Raw genomic sequence first — 22,729 nt, forward strand, 5'->3', positions numbered from 1 at the left:
ATCGTTGTTTTCCTTTGCTACCAGTAATTTTAGTGCCTTCAGGTGGTTAGGTGTGAATAATTGAGCTGGATTCAGGGTGCGAAGGAGCAATTTGCATAAAGGCAAATGCTAGGCCAATGAGCCGAAGGATGGGAATTCGTAGCATAGAGTGAGAATAGTGTGCTGCCGGAAACAAGTGGATTCAGTGGGAGAGAAAGGTAAAAGGGAAATGCAAGGAAGCCAGCGGAAGGAATGGTGCAACAGAGCTCAGGAAGAAACGGGAGTCACGTAAGACACGCCCTAGACATGGGGCGCCATAAACTTTTTTTAAACCAATCTTTCAGTCTCCTTAGAGCCTGTCAAAAATTGCCAATGCTGACTGTATTTCAAGTCATCATGGCGGGGTATTGGGTAAAGTTTTCAATTAGCAATAATCACGCCTCGGATTGACCTCATGGGCTACGATACTGCCACTGCGCAAAGTTAACTGTTCAAGTGGGCCAGCTTTTAAGAGCTACCACGTAAGGAAACTTTAAGACAGCGGTGAGAAAAAGTTCATGACCATAAGCCATTGCAAAGGATTGTGGGAGGCAATATTCTAATTAGGCCCGCTTCCTCCTACAGGGAAGCTTAAACCCCAACAAATTCCTCGGTCTTCTTATATGGCATCTTGGAATGGTTCCAAACCTATAACAGAGAGTGAGGGCAACCATATCTTGCAGCAAACCTTGTACAATTTTTTTTCTCTCTTTGGAAACGGTTTTGCCAAGATTCTACTACAGCAGCCATTAGGCAGAGTACACAATCCGCTGGTCTACGTTCGTCCCCAAAGTCACACATTTCATGACTCCATCGATAGGAATGACCCTTGCTAGCACCTGTCTTCTCTTCATCCACACTCAACAGGGCTGAAAGAACATTTGTGGTGGCTTTTTCAAAATTCCATGGTGTTCATTAGTAAGTGCTAGCGACCACCCAGCTATTCCTAAGGTTTGGTCTGATTGTCTCAAGCGGCAATTCACTGCCTTGATCCAGAAAATCTTTGTTTCCCAGAAATTCAATCAAACGTTACGTTCTGTTGGAAGACGTAATATAGGTCTCCAATTCTTTATTTCTTCCATTGCATTGAAGCATACAATAAATCAAAAGAAGTCAGGATAAAAAAATGATGAAAAAAAAGCTGAAAAGTTAAAATAAAAAGTGAAATTCTGGCTTAAAACTGGTCTCCAGAAAACATAGATAATAAAAATGATCAAGCCTAGGAAATGATTGTCGCTGCCTGCTTGATGTGGAAAGTAAGAGCCAAAGAAGACGGGTGCCGTGGCTGAAATTATCTTTCGTCAGAATTGGTGAAGTTCTCTATTTTTGTCAAACAAGCAAACACGCAGTCCCCCACTAACATAAATTATGCAGTTGAGTTTCCCACATTTGAGGAAATCGCAGAGGTCAACTGGTACGGAGTGCAATGAACCAGCCTCACTCTGGGAGAGCCACCTTAGGAATCATGGCTATTGCTCCCCTGCCAGGTAAGTATGACATGACGGGTACATTCAAAGGCACGCCCGCTGGGAAGCCTTTCCTTTAGGCTGTGGTGAAATAATAAAGCAAGTTAAAAAAAAAAAAAAGCAAATAAATAATCCAAATGATAGAAGGCTACAAAAGATTACCAAACCTCGTGGCTGATCGTTGTTTTCCTTAGCTACCAGTAATTTTAGTGCCTTCAGGTGGTTAGGTGTGAATAATTGAGCTGGATTCAGGGTGCGAAGGAGCAATTTGCATAAAGGCAAATGCTAGGCCAATGAGCCGAAGGATGGGAATTCGTAGCATGGAGTGAGAATAGTGTGCTGCCGGAAACAAGTGGATTCAGTGGGAGAGAAAGGTAAAAGGGAAATGCTAAGAAGCCAGCGGAAGGAATGGTGCAACAGAGCTCAGGACGAAACGGGAGTCACGTAAGACACGCCCTAGACATGGGGCGCCATAAACTTTTATTAAACCAATCTTTCAGTCTCCTTAGAGCCTGTCAAAAATTGCCAATGCTGACTGTATTTCAAGTCATCATGGCGGGGTATTGGGTAAAGTTTTCAATTAGCAATAATCACGCCTCGGATTGACCTCATGGGCTACGATACTGCCACTGCGCAAAGCTAGCTGTTCAAGTGGGCCAGCTTTTAAGAGCTACCACGTAAGGAAACTTTAAGACAGGGGTGAGAAAAAGTTCATGACCATAAGCCATTGCAAAGGATTATGGGAGGCAATATTCTAATTAGGCCCGCTTCCTCCTACAGGGAAGCTTAAACCCCAACAAATTCCACGGTCTTCTTATATGGCATCTTGGAATGGTTCCAAACCTATAACAGAGAGTGAGGGCAACCATATCTTGCAGCAAACCTTGTACAATTTTTTTTCTCTCTTTGGAAACGGTTTTGCCAAGATTCTACTACAGCAGCCATTAGGCAGAGTACACAATCCGCTGGTCTACGTTCGTCCCCAAAGTCACACATTTCATGACTCCATCGATAGGAATGACCCTTGCTAGCACCTGTCTTCTCTTCATCCACACTCAACAGGGCTGAAAGAACATTTGTGGTGGCTTTTTCAAAATTCCATGGTGTTCATTAGTAAGTGCTAGCGACCACCCAGCTATTCCTAAGGTTTGGTCTGATTGTCTCAAGCGGCAATTCACTGCCTTGATCCAGAAAATCTTTGTTTCCCAGAAATTCAATCAAACGTTACGTTCTGTTGGAAGACGTAATATAGGTCTCCAATTCTTTATTTCTTCCATTGCATTGAAGCATACAATAAATCAAAAGAAGTCAGGATAAAAAAATGATGAAAAAAAAGCTGAAAAGTTAAAATAAAAAGTGAAATTCTGGCTTAAAACTGGTCTCCAGAAAACATAGATAATAAAAATGATCAAGCCTAGGAAATGATTGTCGCTGCCTGCTTGATGTGGAAAGTAAGAGCCAAAGAAGACGGGTGCCGTGGCTGAAATTATCTTTCGTCAGAATTGGTGAAGTTCTCTATTTTTGTCAAACAAGCAAACACGCAGTCCCCCACTAACATAAATTATGCAGTTGAGTTTCCCACATTTGAGGAAATCGCAGAGGTCAACTGGTACGGAGTGCAATGAACCAGCCTCACTCTGGGAGAGCCACCTTAGGGATCATGGCTATTGCTCCCCTGCCAGGTAAGTATGACATGACAGGTACATTCAAAGGCACGCCCGCTGGGAAGCCTTTCCTTTAGGCTGTGGTGAAATAATAAAGCAAGTTAAAAAAAAAAAAAAAAAAAAGCAAATAAATAATCCAAATGATAGAAGGCTACAAAAGATTACCAAACCTCGTGGCTGATCGTTGTTTTCCTTAGCTACCAGTAATTTTAGTGCCTTCAGGTGGTTAGGTGTGAATAATTGAGCTGGATTCAGGGTGCGAAGGAGCAATTTGCATAAAGGCAAATGCTAGGCCAATGAGCCGAAGGATGGGAATTCGTAGCATGGAGTGAGAATAGTGTGCTGCCGGAAACAAGTGGATTCAGTGGGAGAGAAAGGTAAAAGGGAAATGCTAAGAAGCCAGCGGAAGGAATGGTGCAATAGAGCGCAGGAAGAAACGGGAGTCACGTAAGACACGCCCTAGACATGGGGCGCCATAAACTTTTATTAAACCAATCTTTCAGTCTCCTTAGAGCCTGTCAAAAATTGCCAATGCTGACTGTATTTCAAGTCATCATGGCGGGGTATTGGGTAAAGTTTTCAATTAGCAATAATCACGCCTCGGATTGACCTCATGGGCTACGATACTGCCACTGCGCAAAGCTAGCTGTTCAAGTGGGCCAGCTTGTAAGAGCTACCACGTAAGGAAACTTTAAGACAGGGGTGAGAAAAAGTTCATGACCATAAGCCATTGCAAAGGATTATGGGAGGCAATATTCTAATTAGGCCCGCTTCCTCCTACAGGGAAGCTTAAACCCCAACAAATTCCTCGGTCTTCTTATCTTGGAATGGTTCCAAACCTATAACAGAGAGTGAGGGCAACCATATCTTGCAGCAAACCTTGTACAATTTTTTTTCTCTCTTTGGAAACAGTTTTGCCAAGATTCTACTACAGCAGCCATTAGGCAGAGTACACAATCCGCTGGTCTACGTTCGTCCCCAAAGTCACACATTTCATGACTCCATCGACAGGAATGACCCTTGCCTAGCACCTGTCTTCTCTTCATCCACACTCAACAGGGCTGAAAGAACATTTGTGGTGGCTTTTTCAAAATTCCATGGTGTTCATTAGTAAGTGCTAGCGACCACCCAGCTATTCCTAAGGTTTGGTCTGATTGTCTCAAGCGGCAATTCACTGATTTGATCCAGAAAATCTTTTTTTCCCAGAAATTCAATCAAACGTTACGTTCTGTTGGAAGACGTAATATAGGTCTCCAATTCTTTATTTCTTCCATTGCATTGAAGCATACAATAAATCAAAAGAAGTCAGGATAAAAAAATGATGAAAAAAAAGCTGAAAAGTTAAAATAAAAAGTGAAATTCTGGCTTAAAACTGGTCTCCAGAAAACATAGATAATAAAAATGATCAAGCCTAGGAAATGATTGTCGCTGCCTGCTTGATGCGGAAAGTAAGAGCCAAAGAAGACGGGTGCCGTGGCTGAAATTATCCTTCGTCAGAATTGGTGAAGTTCTCTATTTTTGTCAAACAAGCAAACACGCAGTCCCCCACTAACATAAATTATGCAGTTGAGTTTCCCACATTTGAGGAAATCGCAGAGGTCAACTGGTATGGAGTGCAATGAACCAGCCTCACTCTGGGAGAGCCACCTTAGGAATCATGGCTATTGCTCCCCTGCCAGGTAAGTATGACATGACGGGTACATTCAAAGGCACGCCCGCTGGGAAGCCTTTCCTTTAGGCTGTGGTGAAATAATAAAGCAAGTTAAAAAAAAAAAAAAAGAAGAGCAAATAAATAATCCAAATGATAGAAGGCTACAAAAGATTACCAAACCTCGTGGCTGATCGTTGTTTTCCTTTGCTACCAGTAATTTTAGTGCCTTCAGGTGGTTAGGTGTGAATAATTGAGCTGGATTCAGGGTGCGAAGGAGCAATTTGCATAAAGGCAAATGCTAGGCCAATGAGCCGAAGGATGGGAATTCGTAGCATAGAGTGAGAATAGTGTGCTGCCGGAAACAAGTGGATTCAGTGGGAGAGAAAGGTAAAAGGGAAATGCAAGGAAGCCAGCGGAAGGAATGGTGCAACAGAGCTCAGGAAGAAACGGGAGTCACGTAAGACACGCCCTAGACATGGGGCGCCATAAACTTTTTTTAAACCAATCTTTCAGTCTCCTTAGAGCCTGTCAAAAATTGCCAATGCTGACTGTATTTCAAGTCATCATGGCGGGGTATTGGGTAAAGTTTTCAATTAGCAATAATCACGCCTCGGATTGACCTCATGGGCTACGATACTGCCACTGCGCAAAGTTAACTGTTCAAGTGGGCCAGCTTTTAAGAGCTACCACGTAAGGAAACTTTAAGACAGCGGTGAGAAAAAGTTCATGACCATAAGCCATTGCAAAGGATTGTGGGAGGCAATATTCTAATTAGGCCCGCTTCCTCCTACAGGGAAGCTTAAACCCCAACAAATTCCTCGGTCTTCTTATATGGCATCTTGGAATGGTTCCAAACCTATAACAGAGAGTGAGGGCAACCATATCTTGCAGCAAACCTTGTACAATTTTTTTTCTCTCTTTGGAAACGGTTTTGCCAAGATTCTACTACAGCAGCCATTAGGCAGAGTACACAATCCGCTGGTCTACGTTCGTCCCCAAAGTCACACATTTCATGACTCCATCGATAGGAATGACCCTTGCTAGCACCTGTCTTCTCTTCATCCACACTCAACAGGGCTGAAAGAACATTTGTGGTGGCTTTTTCAAAATTCCATGGTGTTCATTAGTAAGTGCTAGCGACCACCCAGCTATTCCTAAGGTTTGGTCTGATTGTCTCAAGCGGCAATTCACTGCCTTGATCCAGAAAATCTTTGTTTCCCAGAAATTCAATCAAACGTTACGTTCTGTTGGAAGACGTAATATAGGTCTCCAATTCTTTATTTCTTCCATTGCATTGAAGCATACAATAAATCAAAAGAAGTCAGGATAAAAAAATGATGAAAAAAAAGCTGAAAAGTTAAAATAAAAAGTGAAATTCTGGCTTAAAACTGGTCTCCAGAAAACATAGATAATAAAAATGATCAAGCCTAGGAAATGATTGTCGCTGCCTGCTTGATGTGGAAAGTAAGAGCCAAAGAAGACGGGTGCCGTGGCTGAAATTATCTTTCGTCAGAATTGGTGAAGTTCTCTATTTTTGTCAAACAAGCAAACACGCAGTCCCCCACTAACATAAATTATGCAGTTGAGTTTCCCACATTTGAGGAAATCGCAGAGGTCAACTGGTACGGAGTGCAATGAACCAGCCTCACTCTGGGAGAGCCACCTTAGGAATCATGGCTATTGCTCCCCTGCCAGGTAAGTATGACATGACGGGTACATTCAAAGGCACGCCCGCTGGGAAGCCTTTCCTTTAGGCTGTGGTGAAATAATAAAGCAAGTTAAAAAAAAAAAAAAGCAAATAAATAATCCAAATGATAGAAGGCTACAAAAGATTACCAAACCTCGTGGCTGATCGTTGTTTTCCTTAGCTACCAGTAATTTTAGTGCCTTCAGGTGGTTAGGTGTGAATAATTGAGCTGGATTCAGGGTGCGAAGGAGCAATTTGCATAAAGGCAAATGCTAGGCCAATGAGCCGAAGGATGGGAATTCGTAGCATGGAGTGAGAATAGTGTGCTGCCGGAAACAAGTGGATTCAGTGGGAGAGAAAGGTAAAAGGGAAATGCTAAGAAGCCAGCGGAAGGAATGGTGCAACAGAGCTCAGGACGAAACGGGAGTCACGTAAGACACGCCCTAGACATGGGGCGCCATAAACTTTTATTAAACCAATCTTTCAGTCTCCTTAGAGCCTGTCAAAAATTGCCAATGCTGACTGTATTTCAAGTCATCATGGCGGGGTATTGGGTAAAGTTTTCAATTAGCAATAATCACGCCTCGGATTGACCTCATGGGCTACGATACTGCCACTGCGCAAAGCTAGCTGTTCAAGTGGGCCAGCTTTTAAGAGCTACCACGTAAGGAAACTTTAAGACAGGGGTGAGAAAAAGTTCATGACCATAAGCCATTGCAAAGGATTATGGGAGGCAATATTCTAATTAGGCCCGCTTCCTCCTACAGGGAAGCTTAAACCCCAACAAATTCCACGGTCTTCTTATATGGCATCTTGGAATGGTTCCAAACCTATAACAGAGAGTGAGGGCAACCATATCTTGCAGCAAACCTTGTACAATTTTTTTTCTCTCTTTGGAAACGGTTTTGCCAAGATTCTACTACAGCAGCCATTAGGCAGAGTACACAATCCGCTGGTCTACGTTCGTCCCCAAAGTCACACATTTCATGACTCCATCGATAGGAATGACCCTTGCTAGCACCTGTCTTCTCTTCATCCACACTCAACAGGGCTGAAAGAACATTTGTGGTGGCTTTTTCAAAATTCCATGGTGTTCATTAGTAAGTGCTAGCGACCACCCAGCTATTCCTAAGGTTTGGTCTGATTGTCTCAAGCGGCAATTCACTGCCTTGATCCAGAAAATCTTTGTTTCCCAGAAATTCAATCAAACGTTACGTTCTGTTGGAAGACGTAATATAGGTCTCCAATTCTTTATTTCTTCCATTGCATTGAAGCATACAATAAATCAAAAGAAGTCAGGATAAAAAAATGATGAAAAAAAAGCTGAAAAGTTAAAATAAAAAGTGAAATTCTGGCTTAAAACTGGTCTCCAGAAAACATAGATAATAAAAATGATCAAGCCTAGGAAATGATTGTCGCTGCCTGCTTGATGTGGAAAGTAAGAGCCAAAGAAGACGGGTGCCGTGGCTGAAATTATCTTTCGTCAGAATTGGTGAAGTTCTCTATTTTTGTCAAACAAGCAAACACGCAGTCCCCCACTAACATAAATTATGCAGTTGAGTTTCCCACATTTGAGGAAATCGCAGAGGTCAACTGGTACGGAGTGCAATGAACCAGCCTCACTCTGGGAGAGCCACCTTAGGAATCATGGCTATTGCTCCCCTGCCAGGTAAGTATGACATGACGGGTACATTCAAAGGCACGCCCGCTGGGAAGCCTTTCCTTTAGGCTGTGGTGAAATAATAAAGCAAGTTAAAAAAAAAAAAAAGCAAATAAATAATCCAAATGATAGAAGGCTACAAAAGATTACCAAACCTCGTGGCTGATCGTTGTTTTCCTTAGCTACCAGTAATTTTAGTGCCTTCAGGTGGTTAGGTGTGAATAATTGAGCTGGATTCAGGGTGCGAAGGAGCAATTTGCATAAAGGCAAATGCTAGGCCAATGAGCCGAAGGATGGGAATTCGTAGCATGGAGTGAGAATAGTGTGCTGCCGGAAACAAGTGGATTCAGTGGGAGAGAAAGGTAAAAGGGAAATGCTAAGAAGCCAGCGGAAGGAATGGTGCAACAGAGCTCAGGACGAAACGGGAGTCACGTAAGACACGCCCTAGACATGGGGCGCCATAAACTTTTATTAAACCAATCTTTCAGTCTCCTTAGAGCCTGTCAAAAATTGCCAATGCTGACTGTATTTCAAGTCATCATGGCGGGGTATTGGGTAAAGTTTTCAATTAGCAATAATCACGCCTCGGATTGACCTCATGGGCTACGATACTGCCACTGCGCAAAGCTAGCTGTTCAAGTGGGCCAGCTTTTAAGAGCTACCACGTAAGGAAACTTTAAGACAGGGGTGAGAAAAAGTTCATGACCATAAGCCATTGCAAAGGATTATGGGAGGCAATATTCTAATTAGGCCCGCTTCCTCCTACAGGGAAGCTTAAACCCCAACAAATTCCACGGTCTTCTTATATGGCATCTTGGAATGGTTCCAAACCTATAACAGAGAGTGAGGGCAACCATATCTTGCAGCAAACCTTGTACAATTTTTTTTCTCTCTTTGGAAACAGTTTTGCCAAGATTCTACTACAGCAGCCATTAGGCAGAGTACACAATCCGCTGGTCTACGTTCGTCCCCAAAGTCACACATTTCATGACTCCATCGATAGGAATGACCCTTGCCTAGCACCTGTCTTCTCTTCATCCACACTCAACAGGGCTGAAAGAACATTTGTGGTGGCTTTTTCAAAATTCCATGGTGTTCATTAGTAAGTGCTAGCGACCACCCAGCTATTCCTAAGGTTTGGTCTGATTGTCTCAAGCGGCAATTCACTGATTTGATCCAGAAAATCTTTTTTTCCCAGAAATTCAATCAAACGTTACGTTCTGTTGGAAGACGTAATATAGGTCTCCAATTCTTTATTTCTTCCATTGCATTGAAGCATACAATAAATCAAAAGAAGTCAGGATAAAAAAAAGCTGAAAAAAAAGCTGAAAAGTTAAAATAAAAAGTGAAATTCTGGCTTAAAACTGGTCTCCAGAAAACATAGATAATAAAAATGATCAAGCCTAGGAAATGATTGTCGCTGCCTGCTTGATGTGGAAAGTAAGAGCCAAAGAAGACGGGTGCCGTGGCTGAAATTATCCTTCGTCAGAATTGGTGAAGTTCTCTATTTTTGTCAAACAAGCAAACACGCAGTCCCCCACTAACATAAATTATGCAGTTGAGTTTCCCACATTTGAGGAAATCGCAGAGGTCAACTGGTACGGAGTGCAATAAACCAGCCTCACTCTGGGAGAGCCACCTTAGGAATCATGGCTATTGCTCCCCTGCCAGGTAAGTATGACATGACAGGTACATTCAAAGGCACGCCCGCTGGGAAGCCTTTCCTTTAGGCTGTGGTGAAATAATAAAGCAAGTTAAAAAAAAAAAAAAAGAAGAGCAAATAAATAATCCAAATGATAGAAGGCTACAAAAGATTACCAAACCTCGTGGCTGATCGTTGTTTTCCTTTGCTACCAGTAATTTTAGTGCCTTCAGGTGGTTAGGTGTGAATAATTGAGCTGGATTCAGGGTGCGAAGGAGCAATTTGCATAAAGGCAAATGCTAGGCCAATGAGCCGAAGGATGGGAATTCGTAGCATAGAGTGAGAATAGTGTGCTGCCGGAAACAAGTGGATTCAGTGGGAGAGAAAGGTAAAAGGGAAATGCAAGGAAGCCAGCGGAAGGAATGGTGCAACAGAGCTCAGGAAGAAACGGGAGTCACGTAAGACACGCCCTAGACATGGGGCGCCATAAACTTTTTTTAAACCAATCTTTCAGTCTCCTTAGAGCCTGTCAAAAATTGCCAATGCTGACTGTATTTCAAGTCATCATGGCGGGGTATTGGGTAAAGTTTTCAATTAGCAATAATCACGCCTCGGATTGACCTCATGGGCTACGATACTGCCACTGCGCAAAGTTAACTGTTCAAGTGGGCCAGCTTTTAAGAGCTACCACGTAAGGAAACTTTAAGACAGCGGTGAGAAAAAGTTCATGACCATAAGCCATTGCAAAGGATTGTGGGAGGCAATATTCTAATTAGGCCCGCTTCCTCCTACAGGGAAGCTTAAACCCCAACAAATTCCTCGGTCTTCTTATATGGCATCTTGGAATGGTTCCAAACCTATAACAGAGAGTGAGGGCAACCATATCTTGCAGCAAACCTTGTACAATTTTTTTTCTCTCTTTGGAAACGGTTTTGCCAAGATTCTACTACAGCAGCCATTAGGCAGAGTACACAATCCGCTGGTCTACGTTCGTCCCCAAAGTCACACATTTCATGACTCCATCGATAGGAATGACCCTTGCTAGCACCTGTCTTCTCTTCATCCACACTCAACAGGGCTGAAAGAACATTTGTGGTGGCTTTTTCAAAATTCCATGGTGTTCATTAGTAAGTGCTAGCGACCACCCAGCTATTCCTAAGGTTTGGTCTGATTGTCTCAAGCGGCAATTCACTGCCTTGATCCAGAAAATCTTTGTTTCCCAGAAATTCAATCAAACGTTACGTTCTGTTGGAAGACGTAATATAGGTCTCCAATTCTTTATTTCTTCCATTGCATTGAAGCATACAATAAATCAAAAGAAGTCAGGATAAAAAAATGATGAAAAAAAAGCTGAAAAGTTAAAATAAAAAGTGAAATTCTGGCTTAAAACTGGTCTCCAGAAAACATAGATAATAAAAATGATCAAGCCTAGGAAATGATTGTCGCTGCCTGCTTGATGCGGAAAGTAAGAGCCAAAGAAGACGGGTGCCGTGGCTGAAATTATCCTTCGTCAGAATTGGTGAAGTTCTCTATTTTTGTCAAACAAGCAAACACAGGGGAAAGCGCGAACGCAGTCCCCCACTACCATAAATTATGCAGTCGAGTTTCCCACATTTGAGGAAATCGCAGAGGTCAACTGTTACGGAGTGCAATAAACCAGCCTCACTCTGGGAGAGCCACCTTAGGGATCATGGCTATTGCTCCCCTGCCAGGTAAGTATGACATGACGGGTACATTCAAAGGCACGCCCGCTGGGAAGCCTTTCCTTTAGGCTGTGGTGAAATAATAAAGCAAGTTAAAAAAAAAAAAAAGCAAATAAATAATCCAAATGATAGAAGGCTACAAAAGATTACCAAACCTCGTGGCTGATCGTTGTTTTCCTTAGCTACCAGTAATTTTAGTGCCTTCAGGTGGTTAGGTGTGAATAATTGAGCTGGATTCAGGGTGCGAAGGAGCAATTTGCATAAAGGCAAATGCTAGGCCAATGAGCCGAAGGATGGGAATTCGTAGCATGTAGTGAGAATAGTGTGCTGCCGGAAACAAGTGAATTCAGTGGGAGAGAAAGGTAAAAGGGAAATGCTAAGAAGCCAGCGGAAGGAATGGTGCAACAGAGCTCAGGAAGAAACGGGAGTCACGTAAGACACGCCCTAGACATGGGGCGCCATAAACTTTTATTAAACCAATCTTTCAGTCTCCTTAGAGCCTGTCAAAAATTGCCAATGCTGACTGTATTTCAAGTCATCATGGCGGGGTATTGGGTAAAGTTTTCAATTAGCAATAATCACGCCTCGGATTGACCTCATGGGCTACGATACTGCCACTGCGCAAAGCTAGCTGTTCAAGTGGGCCAGCTTTTAAGAGCTACCACGTAAGGACACTTTAAGACAGCGGTGAGAAAAAGTTCATGACCATAAGCCATTGCAAAGGATTATGGGAGGCAATATTCTAATTAGGCCCGCTTCCTCCTACAGGGAAGCTTAAACCCCAACAAATTCCTCGGTCTTCTTATATGGCATCTTGGAATGGTTCCAAACCTATAACAGAGAGTGAGGGCAACCATATCTTGCAGCAAACCTTGTACAATTTTTTTTCTCTCTTTGGAAACAGTTTTGCCAAGATTCTACTACAGCAGCCATTAGGCAGAGTACACAATCCGCTGGTCTACGTTCGTCCCCAAAGTCACACATTTCATGACTCCATCGATAGGAATGACCCTTGCCTAGCACCTGTCTTCTCTTCATCCACACTCAACAGGGCTGAAAGAACATTTGTGGTGGCTTTTTCAAAATTCCATGGTGTTCATTAGTAAGTGCTAGCGACCACCCAGCTATTCCTAAGGTTTGGTCTGATTGTCTCAAGCGGCAATTCACTGCCTTGATCCAGAAAATCTTTTTTTCCCAGAAATTCAATCAAACGTTACGTTCTGTTGGAAGACGTAATATAGGTCTCCAATTCTTTATTTCTTCCATTGCATTGAAGCATACAATAAATCAAAAGAAGTCAGGATAAAAAAATGATGAAAAAAAAGCTGAAAAGTTAAAATAAAAAGTGAAATTCTGGCTTAAAACTGGTCTCCAGAAAACATAGATAATAAAAATTATCAAGCCTAGGAAATGATTGTTGCTGCCTGCTTGATGCGGAAAGTAAGAGCCAAAGAAGACGGGTGCCGTGGCTGAAATTATCCTTCGTCAAAATTGGTGAAGTTCTCTATTTTTGTCAAACAAGCAAACACAGGGAAAAGCGCGAACGCAGTCCCCCACTACCATAAATTATGCAGTCGAGTTTCCCACATTTGAGGAAATCGCAGAGGTCAACTGGTACGGAGTGCAATGAAGCAGCCTCACTCTGGGAGAGCCACCTTAGGGATCATGGCTATTGCTCCCCTGCCAGGTAAGTATGACATGACGGGTACATTCAAAGGCACGCCCGCTGGGAAGCCTTTCCTTTAGGCTGTGGTGAAATAATAAAGCAAGTAAAAAAAAAAAAAAAGCAAATAAATAATCCAAATGATAGAAGGCTACAAAAGATTACCAAACCTCGTAGCTGATCGTTGTTTTCCTTAGCTACCAGTAATTTTAGTGCCTTCAGGTGGTTAGGTGTGAATAATTGAGCTGGATTCAGGGTGCGAAGGAGCAATTTGCATAAAGGCAAATGCTAGGCCAATGAGCCGAAGGATGGGAATTCGTAGCATGTAGTGAGAATAGTGTGCTGCCGGAAACAAGTGAAATCAGTGGGAGAGAAAGGTAAAAGGGAAATGCTAAGAAGCCAGCGGAAGGAATGGTGCAACAGAGCTCAGGAAGAAACGGGAGTCACGTAAGACACGCCCTAGACATGGGGCGCCATAAACTTTTATTAAACCAATCTTTCAGTCTCCTTAGAGCCTGTCAAAAATTGCCAATGCTGACTGTATTTCAAGTCATCATGGCGGGGTATTGGGTAAAGTTTTCAATTAGCAATAATCACGCCTCGGATTGACCTCATGGGCTACGATACTGCCACTGCGCAAAGCTAGCTGTTCAAGTGGGCCAGTTTTAAGAGCTACCACGTAAGGACACTTTAAGACAGCGGTGAGAAAAAGTTCATGACCATAAGCCATTGCAAAGGATTATGGGAGGCAATATTCTAATTAGGCCCGCTTCCTCCTACAGGGAAGCTTAAACCCCAACAAATTCCACGGTCTTCTTATATGGCATCTTGGAATGGTTCCAAACCTATAACAGAGAGTGAGGGCAACCATATCTTGCAGCAAACCTTGTACAATTTTTTTTCTCTCTTTGGAAACGGTTTTGCCAAGATTCTACTACAGCAGCCATTAGGCAGAGTACACAATCCGCTGGTCTACGTTCGTCCCCAAAGTCACACATTTCATGACTCCATCGATAGGAATGACCCTTGCTAGCACCTGTCTTCTCTTCATCCACACTCAACAGGGCTGAAAGAACATTTGTGGTGGCTTTTTCAAAATTCCATGGTGTTCATTAGTAAGTGCTAGCGACCACCCAGCTATTCCTAAGGTTTGGTCTGATTGTCTCAAGCGGCAATTCACTGCCTTGATCCAGAAAATCTTTGTTTCCCAGAAATTCAATCAAACGTTACGTTCTGTTGGAAGACGTAATATAGGTCTCCAATTCTTTATTTCTTCCATTGCATTGAAGCATACAATAAATCAAAAGAAGTCAGGATAAAAAAATGATGAAAAAAAAGCTGAAAAGTTAAAATAAAAAGTGAAATTCTGGCTTAAAACTGGTCTCCAGAAAACATAGATAATAAAAATGATCAAGCCTAGGAAATGATTGTCGCTGCCTGCTTGATGTGGAAAGTAAGAGCCAAAGAAGACGGGTGCCGTGGCTGAAATTATCTTTCGTCAGAATTGGTGAAGTTCTCTATTTTTGTCAAACAAGCAAACACGCAGTCCCCCACTAACATAAATTATGCAGTTGAGTTTCCCACATTTGAGGAAATCGCAGAGGTCAACTGGTACGGAGTGCAATGAACCAGCCTCACTCTGGGAGAGCCACCTTAGGGATCATGGCTATTGCTCCCCTGCCAGGTAAGTATGACATGACAGGTACATTCAAAGGCACGCCCGCTGGGAAGCCTTTCCTTTAGGCTGTGGTGAAATAATAAAGCAAGTTAAAAAAAAAAAAGCAAATAAATAATCCAAATGATAGAAGGCTACAAAAGATTACCAAACCTCGTGGCTGATCGTTGTTTTCCTTAGCTACCAGTAATTTTAGTGCCTTCAGGTGGTTAGGTGTGAATAATTGAGCTGGATTCAGGGTGCGAAGGAGCAATTTGCATAAAGGCAAATGCTAGGCCAATGAGCCGAAGGATGGGAATTCGTAGCATGGAGTGAGAATAGTGTGCTGCCGGAAACAAGTGGATTCAGTGGGAGAGAAAGGTAAAAGGGAAATGCTAAGAAGCCAGCGGAAGGAATGGTGCAATAGAGCGCAGGAAGAAACGGGAGTCACGTAAGACACGCCCTAGACATGGGGCGCCATAAACTTTTATTAAACCAATCTTTCAGTCTCCTTAGAGCCTGTCAAAAATTGCCAATGCTGACTGTATTTCAAGTCATCATGGCGGGGTATTGGGTAAAGTTTTCAATTAGCAATAATCACGCCTCGGATTGACCTCATGGGCTACGATACTGCCACTGCGCAAAGCTAGCTGTTCAAGTGGGCCAGCTTGTAAGAGCTACCACGTAAGGAAACTTTAAGACAGGGGTGAGAAAAAGTTCATGACCATAAGCCATTGCAAAGGATTATGGGAGGCAATATTCTAATTAGGCCCGCTTCCTCCTACAGGGAAGCTTAAACCCCAACAAATTCCTCGGTCTTCTTATCTTGGAATGGTTCCAAACCTATAACAGAGAGTGAGGGCAACCATATCTTGCAGCAAACCTTGTACAATTTTTTTTCTCTCTTTGGAAACAGTTTTGCCAAGATTCTACTACAGCAGCCATTAGGCAGAGTACACAATCCGCTGGTCTACGTTCGTCCCCAAAGTCACACATTTCATGACTCCATCGACAGGAATGACCCTTGCCTAGCACCTGTCTTCTCTTCATCCACACTCAACAGGGCTGAAAGAACATTTGTGGTGGCTTTTTCAAAATTCCATGGTGTTCATTAGTAAGTGCTAGCGACCACCCAGCTATTCCTAAGGTTTGGTCTGATTGTCTCAAGCGGCAATTCACTGATTTGATCCAGAAAATCTTTTTTTCCCAGAAATTCAATCAAACGTTACGTTCTGTTGGAAGACGTAATATAGGTCTCCAATTCTTTATTTCTTCCATTGCATTGAAGCATACAATAAATCAAAAGAAGTCAGGATAAAAAAATGATGAAAAAAAAGCTGAAAAGTTAAAATAAAAAGTGAAATTCTGGCTTAAAACTGGTCTCCAGAAAACATAGATAATAAAAATGATCAAGCCTAGGAAATGATTGTCGCTGCCTGCTTGATGCGGAAAGTAAGAGCCAAAGAAGACGGGTGCCGTGGCTGAAATTATCCTTCGTCAGAATTGGTGAAGTTCTCTATTTTTGTCAAACAAGCAAACACGCAGTCCCCCACTAACATAAATTATGCAGTTGAGTTTCCCACATTTGAGGAAATCGCAGAGGTCAACTGGTATGGAGTGCAATGAACCAGCCTCACTCTGGGAGAGCCACCTTAGGAATCATGGCTATTGCTCCCCTGCCAGGTAAGTATGACATGACGGGTACATTCAAAGGCACGCCCGCTGGGAAGCCTTTCCTTTAGGCTGTGGTGAAATAATAAAGCAAGTTAAAAAAAAAAAAAAAGAAGAGCAAATAAATAATCCAAATGATAGAAGGCTACAAAAGATTACCAAACCTCGTGGCTGATCGTTGTTTTCCTTTGCTACCAGTAATTTTAGTGCCTTCAGGTGGTTAGGTGTGAATAATTGAGCTGGATTCAGGGTGCGAAGGAGCAATTTGCATAAAGGCAAATGCTAGGCCAATGAGCCGAAGGATGGGAATTCGTAGCATAGAGTGAGAATAGTGTGCTGCCGGAAACAAGTGGATTCAGTGGGAGAGAAAGGTAAAAGGGAAATGCAAGGAAGCCAGCGGAAGGAATGGTGCAACAGAGCTCAGGAAGAAACGGGAGTCACGTAAGACACGCCCTAGACATGGGGCGCCATAAACTTTTTTTAAACCAATCTTTCAGTCTCCTTAGAGCCTGTCAAAAATTGCCAATGCTGACTGTATTTCAAGTCATCATGGCGGGGTATTGGGTAAAGTTTTCAATTAGCAATAATCACGCCTCGGATTGACCTCATGGGCTACGATACTGCCACTGCGCAAAGTTAACTGTTCAAGTGGGCCAGCTTTTAAGAGCTACCACGTAAGGAAACTTTAAGACAGCGGTGAGAAAAAGTTCATGACCATAAGCCATTGCAAAGGATTGTGGGAGGCAATATTCTAATTAGGCCCGCTTCCTCCTACAGGGAAGCTTAAACCCCAACAAATTCCTCGGTCTTCTTATATGGCATCTTGGAATGGTTCCAAACCTATAACAGAGAGTGAGGGCAACCATATCTTGCAGCAAACCTTGTACAATTTTTTTTCTCTCTTTGGAAACGGTTTTGCCAAGATTCTACTACAGCAGCCATTAGGCAGAGTACACAATCCGCTGGTCTACGTTCGTCCCCAAAGTCACACATTTCATGACTCCATCGATAGGAATGACCCTTGCTAGCACCTGTCTTCTCTTCATCCACACTCAACAGGGCTGAAAGAACATTTGTGGTGGCTTTTTCAAAATTCCATGGTGTTCATTAGTAAGTGCTAGCGACCACCCAGCTATTCCTAAGGTTTGGTCTGATTGTCTCAAGCGGCAATTCACTGCCTTGATCCAGAAAATCTTTGTTTCCCAGAAATTCAATCAAACGTTACGTTCTGTTGGAAGACGTAATATAGGTCTCCAATTCTTTATTTCTTCCATTGCATTGAAGCATACAATAAATCAAAAGAAGTCAGGATAAAAAAATGATGAAAAAAAAGCTGAAAAGTTAAAATAAAAAGTGAAATTCTGGCTTAAAACTGGTCTCCAGAAAACATAGATAATAAAAATGATCAAGCCTAGGAAATGATTGTCGCTGCCTGCTTGATGTGGAAAGTAAGAGCCAAAGAAGACGGGTGCCGTGGCTGAAATTATCTTTCGTCAGAATTGGTGAAGTTCTCTATTTTTGTCAAACAAGCAAACACGCAGTCCCCCACTAACATAAATTATGCAGTTGAGTTTCCCACATTTGAGGAAATCGCAGAGGTCAACTGGTACGGAGTGCAATGAACCAGCCTCACTCTGGGAGAGCCACCTTAGGAATCATGGCTATTGCTCCCCTGCCAGGTAAGTATGACATGACGGGTACATTCAAAGGCACGCCCGCTGGGAAGCCTTTCCTTTAGGCTGTGGTGAAATAATAAAGCAAGTTAAAAAAAAAAAAAAGCAAATAAATAATCCAAATGATAGAAGGCTACAAAAGATTACCAAACCTCGTGGCTGATCGTTGTTTTCCTTAGCTACCAGTAATTTTAGTGCCTTCAGGTGGTTAGGTGTGAATAATTGAGCTGGATTCAGGGTGCGAAGGAGCAATTTGCATAAAGGCAAATGCTAGGCCAATGAGCCGAAGGATGGGAATTCGTAGCATGGAGTGAGAATAGTGTGCTGCCGGAAACAAGTGGATTCAGTGGGAGAGAAAGGTAAAAGGGAAATGCTAAGAAGCCAGCGGAAGGAATGGTGCAACAGAGCTCAGGACGAAACGGGAGTCACGTAAGACACGCCCTAGACATGGGGCGCCATAAACTTTTATTAAACCAATCTTTCAGTCTCCTTAGAGCCTGTCAAAAATTGCCAATGCTGACTGTATTTCAAGTCATCATGGCGGGGTATTGGGTAAAGTTTTCAATTAGCAATAATCACGCCTCGGATTGACCTCATGGGCTACGATACTGCCACTGCGCAAAGCTAGCTGTTCAAGTGGGCCAGCTTTTAAGAGCTACCACGTAAGGAAACTTTAAGACAGGGGTGAGAAAAAGTTCATGACCATAAGCCATTGCAAAGGATTATGGGAGGCAATATTCTAATTAGGCCCGCTTCCTCCTACAGGGAAGCTTAAACCCCAACAAATTCCACGGTCTTCTTATATGGCATCTTGGAATGGTTCCAAACCTATAACAGAGAGTGAGGGCAACCATATCTTGCAGCAAACCTTGTACAATTTTTTTTCTCTCTTTGGAAACGGTTTTGCCAAGATTCTACTACAGCAGCCATTAGGCAGAGTACACAATCCGCTGGTCTACGTTCGTCCCCAAAGTCACACATTTCATGACTCCATCGATAGGAATGACCCTTGCTAGCACCTGTCTTCTCTTCATCCACACTCAACAGGGCTGAAAGAACATTTGTGGTGGCTTTTTCAAAATTCCATGGTGTTCATTAGTAAGTGCTAGCGACCACCCAGCTATTCCTAAGGTTTGGTCTGATTGTCTCAAGCGGCAATTCACTGCCTTGATCCAGAAAATCTTTGTTTCCCAGAAATTCAATCAAACGTTACGTTCTGTTGGAAGACGTAATATAGGTCTCCAATTCTTTATTTCTTCCATTGCATTGAAGCATACAATAAATCAAAAGAAGTCAGGATAAAAAAATGATGAAAAAAAAGCTGAAAAGTTAAAATAAAAAGTGAAATTCTGGCTTAAAACTGGTCTCCAGAAAACATAGATAATAAAAATGATCAAGCCTAGGAAATGATTGTCGCTGCCTGCTTGATGTGGAAAGTAAGAGCCAAAGAAGACGGGTGCCGTGGCTGAAATTATCTTTCGTCAGAATTGGTGAAGTTCTCTATTTTTGTCAAACAAGCAAACACGCAGTCCCCCACTAACATAAATTATGCAGTTGAGTTTCCCACATTTGAGGAAATCGCAGAGGTCAACTGGTACGGAGTGCAATGAACCAGCCTCACTCTGGGAGAGCCACCTTAGGAATCATGGCTATTGCTCCCCTGCCAGGTAAGTATGACATGACGGGTACATTCAAAGGCACGCCCGCTGGGAAGCCTTTCCTTTAGGCTGTGGTGAAATAATAAAGCAAGTTAAAAAAAAAAAAAAGCAAATAAATAATCCAAATGATAGAAGGCTACAAAAGATTACCAAACCTCGTGGCTGATCGTTGTTTTCCTTAGCTACCAGTAATTTTAGTGCCTTCAGGTGGTTAGGTGTGAATAATTGAGCTGGATTCAGGGTGCGAAGGAGCAATTTGCATAAAGGCAAATGCTAGGCCAATGAGCCGAAGGATGGGAATTCGTAGCATGGAGTGAGAATAGTGTGCTGCCGGAAACAAGTGGATTCAGTGGGAGAGAAAGGTAAAAGGGAAATGCTAAGAAGCCAGCGGAAGGAATGGTGCAACAGAGCTCAGGACGAAACGGGAGTCACGTAAGACACGCCCTAGACATGGGGCGCCATAAACTTTTATTAAACCAATCTTTCAGTCTCCTTAGAGCCTGTCAAAAATTGCCAATGCTGACTGTATTTCAAGTCATCATGGCGGGGTATTGGGTAAAGTTTTCAATTAGCAATAATCACGCCTCGGATTGACCTCATGGGCTACGATACTGCCACTGCGCAAAGCTAGCTGTTCAAGTGGGCCAGCTTTTAAGAGCTACCACGTAAGGAAACTTTAAGACAGGGGTGAGAAAAAGTTCATGACCATAAGCCATTGCAAAGGATTATGGGAGGCAATATTCTAATTAGGCCCGCTTCCTCCTACAGGGAAGCTTAAACCCCAACAAATTCCACGGTCTTCTTATATGGCATCTTGGAATGGTTCCAAACCTATAACAGAGAGTGAGGGCAACCATATCTTGCAGCAAACCTTGTACAATTTTTTTTCTCTCTTTGGAAACAGTTTTGCCAAGATTCTACTACAGCAGCCATTAGGCAGAGTACACAATCCGCTGGTCTACGTTCGTCCCCAAAGTCACACATTTCATGACTCCATCGATAGGAATGACCCTTGCCTAGCACCTGTCTTCTCTTCATCCACACTCAACAGGGCTGAAAGAACATTTGTGGTGGCTTTTTCAAAATTCCATGGTGTTCATTAGTAAGTGCTAGCGACCACCCAGCTATTCCTAAGGTTTGGTCTGATTGTCTCAAGCGGCAATTCACTGATTTGATCCAGAAAATCTTTTTTTCCCAGAAATTCAATCAAACGTTACGTTCTGTTGGAAGACGTAATATAGGTCTCCAATTCTTTATTTCTTCCATTGCATTGAAGCATACAATAAATCAAAAGAAGTCAGGATAAAAAAAAGCTGAAAAAAAAGCTGAAAAGTTAAAATAAAAAGTGAAATTCTGGCTTAAAACTGGTCTCCAGAAAACATAGATAATAAAAATGATCAAGCCTAGGAAATGATTGTCGCTGCCTGCTTGATGTGGAAAGTAAGAGCCAAAGAAGACGGGTGCCGTGGCTGAAATTATCCTTCGTCAGAATTGGTGAAGTTCTCTATTTTTGTCAAACAAGCAAACACGCAGTCCCCCACTAACATAAATTATGCAGTTGAGTTTCCCACATTTGAGGAAATCGCAGAGGTCAACTGGTACGGAGTGCAATAAACCAGCCTCACTCTGGGAGAGCCACCTTAGGAATCATGGCTATTGCTCCCCTGCCAGGTAAGTATGACATGACAGGTACATTCAAAGGCACGCCCGCTGGGAAGCCTTTCCTTTAGGCTGTGGTGAAATAATAAAGCAAGTTAAAAAAAAAAAAAAGCAAATAAATAATCCAAATGATAGAAGGCTACAAAAGATTACCAAACCTCGTGGCTGATCGTTGTTTTCCTTTGCTACCAGTAATTTTAGTGCCTTCAGGTGGTTAGGTGTGAATAATTGAGCTGGATTCAGGGTGCGAAGGAGCAATTTGCATAAAGGCAAATGCTAGGCCAATGAGCCGAAGGATGGGAATTCGTAGCATAGAGTGAGAATAGTGTGCTGCCGGAAACAAGTGGATTCAGTGGGAGAGAAAGGTAAAAGGGAAATGCAAGGAAGCCAGCGGAAGGAATGGTGCAACAGAGCTCAGGAAGAAACGGGAGTCACGTAAGACACGCCCTAGACATGGGGCGCCATAAACTTTTTTTAAACCAATCTTTCAGTCTCCTTAGAGCCTGTCAAAAATTGCCAATGCTGACTGTATTTCAAGTCATCATGGCGGGGTATTGGGTAAAGTTTTCAATTAGCAATAATCACGCCTCGGATTGACCTCATGGGCTACGATACTGCCACTGCGCAAAGTTAACTGTTCAAGTGGGCCAGCTTTTAAGAGCTACCACGTAAGGAAACTTTAAGACAGCGGTGAGAAAAAGTTCATGACCATAAGCCATTGCAAAGGATTGTGGGAGGCAATATTCTAATTAGGCCCGCTTCCTCCTACAGGGAAGCTTAAACCCCAACAAATTCCTCGGTCTTCTTATATGGCATCTTGGAATGGTTCCAAACCTATAACAGAGAGTGAGGGCAACCATATCTTGCAGCAAACCTTGTACAATTTTTTTTCTCTCTTTGGAAACGGTTTTGCCAAGATTCTACTACAGCAGCCATTAGGCAGAGTACACAATCCGCTGGTCTACGTTCGTCCCCAAAGTCACACATTTCATGACTCCATCGATAGGAATGACCCTTGCTAGCACCTGTCTTCTCTTCATCCACACTCAACAGGGCTGAAAGAACATTTGTGGTGGCTTTTTCAAAATTCCATGGTGTTCATTAGTAAGTGCTAGCGACCACCCAGCTATTCCTAAGGTTTGGTCTGATTGTCTCAAGCGGCAATTCACTGCCTTGATCCAGAAAATCTTTGTTTCCCAGAAATTCAATCAAACGTTACGTTCTGTTGGAAGACGTAATATAGGTCTCCAATTCTTTATT

At 42.7% G+C, this 22,729-nt stretch overlaps 27 non-coding genes across 27 annotated transcripts; all 27 read right to left on the bottom strand.

Moving 5' to 3' along the window:
• Nucleotides 1–323: 323 nt before the first annotated feature.
• Nucleotides 324–464, bottom strand: LOC134592799 (U4 spliceosomal RNA). Its single transcript, XR_010089373.1, has one exon. It is a non-coding gene; the product is annotated as a U4 spliceosomal RNA (small nuclear RNA).
• Nucleotides 465–1,346: 882 nt separating this feature from the next.
• LOC134591592 (U1 spliceosomal RNA) lies at nt 1,347–1,513 on the bottom strand. The gene has a single exon (XR_010088348.1). It is a non-coding gene; the product is annotated as a U1 spliceosomal RNA (small nuclear RNA).
• A 471-nt stretch (nt 1,514–1,984) lies between these two features.
• LOC134592263 (U4 spliceosomal RNA) lies at nt 1,985–2,125 on the bottom strand. The gene has a single exon (XR_010088915.1). It is a non-coding gene; the product is annotated as a U4 spliceosomal RNA (small nuclear RNA).
• Nucleotides 2,126–3,007: 882 nt separating this feature from the next.
• On the bottom strand, nt 3,008–3,174 carry LOC134591585 (U1 spliceosomal RNA). Its single transcript, XR_010088343.1, has one exon. It is a non-coding gene; the product is annotated as a U1 spliceosomal RNA (small nuclear RNA).
• Nucleotides 3,175–3,651: 477 nt separating this feature from the next.
• Nucleotides 3,652–3,792, bottom strand: LOC134592264 (U4 spliceosomal RNA). Its single transcript, XR_010088916.1, has one exon. It is a non-coding gene; the product is annotated as a U4 spliceosomal RNA (small nuclear RNA).
• An 876-nt stretch (nt 3,793–4,668) lies between these two features.
• On the bottom strand, nt 4,669–4,835 carry LOC134591603 (U1 spliceosomal RNA). Its single transcript, XR_010088358.1, has one exon. It is a non-coding gene; the product is annotated as a U1 spliceosomal RNA (small nuclear RNA).
• A 477-nt stretch (nt 4,836–5,312) lies between these two features.
• On the bottom strand, nt 5,313–5,453 carry LOC134592800 (U4 spliceosomal RNA). Its single transcript, XR_010089374.1, has one exon. It is a non-coding gene; the product is annotated as a U4 spliceosomal RNA (small nuclear RNA).
• An 882-nt stretch (nt 5,454–6,335) lies between these two features.
• On the bottom strand, nt 6,336–6,502 carry LOC134591593 (U1 spliceosomal RNA). Its single transcript, XR_010088349.1, has one exon. It is a non-coding gene; the product is annotated as a U1 spliceosomal RNA (small nuclear RNA).
• Nucleotides 6,503–6,973: 471 nt separating this feature from the next.
• LOC134592265 (U4 spliceosomal RNA) lies at nt 6,974–7,114 on the bottom strand. Its single transcript, XR_010088917.1, has one exon. It is a non-coding gene; the product is annotated as a U4 spliceosomal RNA (small nuclear RNA).
• Nucleotides 7,115–7,996: 882 nt separating this feature from the next.
• Nucleotides 7,997–8,163, bottom strand: LOC134591594 (U1 spliceosomal RNA). Its single transcript, XR_010088350.1, has one exon. It is a non-coding gene; the product is annotated as a U1 spliceosomal RNA (small nuclear RNA).
• Nucleotides 8,164–8,634: 471 nt separating this feature from the next.
• Nucleotides 8,635–8,775, bottom strand: LOC134592268 (U4 spliceosomal RNA). The gene has a single exon (XR_010088918.1). It is a non-coding gene; the product is annotated as a U4 spliceosomal RNA (small nuclear RNA).
• Nucleotides 8,776–9,658: 883 nt separating this feature from the next.
• LOC134591598 (U1 spliceosomal RNA) lies at nt 9,659–9,825 on the bottom strand. The gene has a single exon (XR_010088354.1). It is a non-coding gene; the product is annotated as a U1 spliceosomal RNA (small nuclear RNA).
• Nucleotides 9,826–10,302: 477 nt separating this feature from the next.
• Nucleotides 10,303–10,443, bottom strand: LOC134592801 (U4 spliceosomal RNA). The gene has a single exon (XR_010089375.1). It is a non-coding gene; the product is annotated as a U4 spliceosomal RNA (small nuclear RNA).
• Nucleotides 10,444–11,341: 898 nt separating this feature from the next.
• On the bottom strand, nt 11,342–11,508 carry LOC134591105 (U1 spliceosomal RNA). The gene has a single exon (XR_010087931.1). It is a non-coding gene; the product is annotated as a U1 spliceosomal RNA (small nuclear RNA).
• Nucleotides 11,509–11,979: 471 nt separating this feature from the next.
• LOC134592269 (U4 spliceosomal RNA) lies at nt 11,980–12,120 on the bottom strand. Its single transcript, XR_010088919.1, has one exon. It is a non-coding gene; the product is annotated as a U4 spliceosomal RNA (small nuclear RNA).
• An 899-nt stretch (nt 12,121–13,019) lies between these two features.
• LOC134591185 (U1 spliceosomal RNA) lies at nt 13,020–13,186 on the bottom strand. The gene has a single exon (XR_010088000.1). It is a non-coding gene; the product is annotated as a U1 spliceosomal RNA (small nuclear RNA).
• A 471-nt stretch (nt 13,187–13,657) lies between these two features.
• LOC134592270 (U4 spliceosomal RNA) lies at nt 13,658–13,798 on the bottom strand. Its single transcript, XR_010088920.1, has one exon. It is a non-coding gene; the product is annotated as a U4 spliceosomal RNA (small nuclear RNA).
• An 881-nt stretch (nt 13,799–14,679) lies between these two features.
• LOC134591586 (U1 spliceosomal RNA) lies at nt 14,680–14,846 on the bottom strand. Its single transcript, XR_010088344.1, has one exon. It is a non-coding gene; the product is annotated as a U1 spliceosomal RNA (small nuclear RNA).
• A 469-nt stretch (nt 14,847–15,315) lies between these two features.
• On the bottom strand, nt 15,316–15,456 carry LOC134592271 (U4 spliceosomal RNA). Its single transcript, XR_010088921.1, has one exon. It is a non-coding gene; the product is annotated as a U4 spliceosomal RNA (small nuclear RNA).
• An 876-nt stretch (nt 15,457–16,332) lies between these two features.
• LOC134591604 (U1 spliceosomal RNA) lies at nt 16,333–16,499 on the bottom strand. The gene has a single exon (XR_010088359.1). It is a non-coding gene; the product is annotated as a U1 spliceosomal RNA (small nuclear RNA).
• A 477-nt stretch (nt 16,500–16,976) lies between these two features.
• On the bottom strand, nt 16,977–17,117 carry LOC134592802 (U4 spliceosomal RNA). Its single transcript, XR_010089376.1, has one exon. It is a non-coding gene; the product is annotated as a U4 spliceosomal RNA (small nuclear RNA).
• Nucleotides 17,118–17,999: 882 nt separating this feature from the next.
• LOC134591595 (U1 spliceosomal RNA) lies at nt 18,000–18,166 on the bottom strand. The gene has a single exon (XR_010088351.1). It is a non-coding gene; the product is annotated as a U1 spliceosomal RNA (small nuclear RNA).
• Nucleotides 18,167–18,637: 471 nt separating this feature from the next.
• Nucleotides 18,638–18,778, bottom strand: LOC134592272 (U4 spliceosomal RNA). Its single transcript, XR_010088922.1, has one exon. It is a non-coding gene; the product is annotated as a U4 spliceosomal RNA (small nuclear RNA).
• Nucleotides 18,779–19,660: 882 nt separating this feature from the next.
• LOC134591596 (U1 spliceosomal RNA) lies at nt 19,661–19,827 on the bottom strand. Its single transcript, XR_010088352.1, has one exon. It is a non-coding gene; the product is annotated as a U1 spliceosomal RNA (small nuclear RNA).
• A 471-nt stretch (nt 19,828–20,298) lies between these two features.
• LOC134592274 (U4 spliceosomal RNA) lies at nt 20,299–20,439 on the bottom strand. The gene has a single exon (XR_010088923.1). It is a non-coding gene; the product is annotated as a U4 spliceosomal RNA (small nuclear RNA).
• Nucleotides 20,440–21,322: 883 nt separating this feature from the next.
• LOC134591599 (U1 spliceosomal RNA) lies at nt 21,323–21,489 on the bottom strand. Its single transcript, XR_010088355.1, has one exon. It is a non-coding gene; the product is annotated as a U1 spliceosomal RNA (small nuclear RNA).
• A 471-nt stretch (nt 21,490–21,960) lies between these two features.
• Nucleotides 21,961–22,101, bottom strand: LOC134592803 (U4 spliceosomal RNA). The gene has a single exon (XR_010089377.1). It is a non-coding gene; the product is annotated as a U4 spliceosomal RNA (small nuclear RNA).
• Nucleotides 22,102–22,729: the final 628 nt, after the last annotated feature.

This window comes from Pelobates fuscus, chromosome 2 (genome assembly GCF_036172605.1).
Source record: "Pelobates fuscus isolate aPelFus1 chromosome 2, aPelFus1.pri, whole genome shotgun sequence".
NCBI lineage: Eukaryota > Metazoa > Chordata > Amphibia > Anura > Pelobatidae > Pelobates > Pelobates fuscus.